This window comes from Marmota marmota, unplaced genomic scaffold, assembly GCF_001458135.2.
Source record: "Marmota marmota marmota unplaced genomic scaffold, marMar, whole genome shotgun sequence".
In the NCBI taxonomy this organism is placed as follows: domain Eukaryota; kingdom Metazoa; phylum Chordata; class Mammalia; order Rodentia; family Sciuridae; genus Marmota; species Marmota marmota.
The window spans coordinates 1-2,326 of NW_026001934.1; the positions used below are offsets into that span (position 1 = coordinate 1).

At 60.7% G+C, this 2,326-nt stretch overlaps 1 long non-coding RNA gene across 1 annotated transcript; it reads left to right on the forward strand.

Moving 5' to 3' along the window:
* Nucleotides 1-6: 6 nt before the first annotated feature.
* On the forward strand, nucleotides 7-1,215 carry LOC107135158. Its single transcript, XR_001502531.1, has 2 exons — nucleotides 7-395; nucleotides 655-1,215. It is a non-coding gene; the product is annotated as an uncharacterized LOC107135158 (long non-coding RNA).
* Nucleotides 1,216-2,326: the final 1,111 nt, after the last annotated feature.

The window sequence follows — 2,326 nt, forward strand, 5'->3', positions numbered from 1 at the left end:
GGGGTCCTCCGCTCTTATAGCCCCCCCCACCACCACTAGCCGGGTTCCCCACAAGACCCGGCCGTCCAGCTTCCTGCCCACAGCTGACCTTGATGGCCTCCTGCCGCCTCCATATCCAGACAACCCAATCCCGACCTAACCCCACTATTACTGCCGGTGACCCCCCTGGCAGGACCCCTTCCTGCAGAACCCCTGTCCTCTACCCCAAGGAGCCAGTCCTGTGAGTCCTGGGGGCTGCTGACCACCTGCCCGCCTTCCACAGGCACTGGCGAGACGCCGACGCTGGGCACGCTGGACTTCTACATGGCCCGGCTGCATGGGGCCATCGAGCGTGACCCAGCCCAGCATGAGAGGCTCATCGTCCGCATCAAGGAGATCCTGGCCCAGGTCGCCAGGTCTGTGCCTGCTTCTGTGGCCTGGACCCCAGTTTAGCCACCAGAGGGGTCCCTGGGGAGTACTGGAGGGGCTGGTAGGGCATAGCCTTGTCAGGTGGGGTCCACTTGGGTCCACAACGTCCCCTAATCTCAGGGTAGATCCTAGGTGCCCAGGTTAGTTGGGCTCCACTCTGGGAGGAGCTGGGGGGCCTGGCCTCTGGGTTTCCTGGGAATGGTGGGTGCTGAGCCCTGATGTGGGGCCTCCTCTCTCCCCTTACAGCGAGCACCTCTGAGGAATGGGCCGCTCACGACGCAGATAAGCAGCTCTGGGCTCATCTCTATCCCCACCCCAGTGAAGGAGAGGCTGGGGGTCCCCCCTTAGGGGCTAGGCCCCATTCTGCACCTTGGGGGCACCAGCCCCCCTAAAATTAAATTTCTACAATATCCCTTTAGCTTTCCGTCTCCCCAGCTTCTTGAACCCAGAGGAAGCACTGGGCATTGGAGCTGAAGCCAGACCCCGTGGCCGCAGAGCTAGAGAGGCCTGCTCCCCTCTTGGGGCTGGCCACAGGGCAGGACCCAGACAGGACTGCTGCACACCTGGTGGGGCTCCGTGGCCACCCACCACACGATGTGGGACCCCGAATTGCTCACCAAGAGGGCGGCACAGTGTGCCTTACAGGCAGGGGGCACCCTGGTGACCACTTTCACGGGTGGGCCCCCAAATCCCTGCACCCCAGGGAAAGCTGTGCAAACCCCTTGTCCAGTAGAGGGACCTTGGGAGCCAGACCTTTCCCCAACTCAATCCCAACATCTGCAATAAACACAGTAGAGTTTGCGTTCAGGCTTGTGAGTGTGCAGTTTCTGGGGTATGGATGGCCAGGAGATGCACACAGGACCTCTGTGACACCAGCAAGGGACATCAGGCCTGCCCTCCTACCTCCACAGAGCAGCATCCACCCCGCGCTCCTGGGGCGGCCCGTGGGCTCAGCACAGAGGGGCTCAGGAGGTTGCAGGGGTCCGTGGCCATCCAGCTGGTCTCCTGCCGTGGTGGGACCGTGCTGTGTGCCCCTGAGCTGTGGCTACCATCTCAGCCCTTATGAAATGACGCTTCTGTGGCATTGAGCTCATTCACAATGTTAGGCCACCATCATTTCTACTGACTACCAGAACATTCTTACCACCCCAAAAAGAAGTCCCGTCCCTATGAGCATCCGTGCCCCAGTCCCCCAGACCCTGACAGCCAGACTCCACTTCCTGTCTCTGATTCAGGCACTTCCTGTGAGTGGACTCCCACCCACACTGTGTCCTTTTGTGTCTGAGCTCAGGCTGAGTGCCAGGTCCTCAGATCCACCCACACTGTGGCTGGTATCATGTTTGGCAGGTCGGTTGGTTGGTTGTGGTCCTGGGCATGGAACCCAGGGGTGCTCTGCCACAGCTACATTCTTAGCCCTTTGTGGTTTTGAGACAGGGTCTTACCTGGCATGTATGAGGCCCTGGATTCAATCCCCAGCCCTTCAGGGCAGGTGAGAAAAAGAGGGAGCCAGGCCCTCAATAAGTTACCCAGGCTGGCCTCCGACTCGGCCCTCCTGCCTCAGCCTCCCGGGTACCCAGACGATAGGCGTGAACCCCTCCCTGGCTTCACTCGGCAGCTTTCTAAGCGATAGCAACTTCTCCTTCCTGCCCAAGGCCTCCTGGAACTTGCTTCCCACCAATGATTGGTTCGTGAGATTCCTCGGCAGCAGGAGGCTGCTCCAGGCTCTGCCTTGTGGCTGTGTGCCACGCACGGGACAGGAGCAGTGTCACAGGCCAAGACACCTGTCTAGGAACCCTGATGGATGCCCAGGTGGTTCCAGCCCCACAGCCCCAGGGGGCTGCAGGCTTCTGTGCTGGGTATCCTTGTCCTCACCAAAGACTGCCTGAGTGCCCGCTCTGTGCAGCAATGCTGCAGGAAT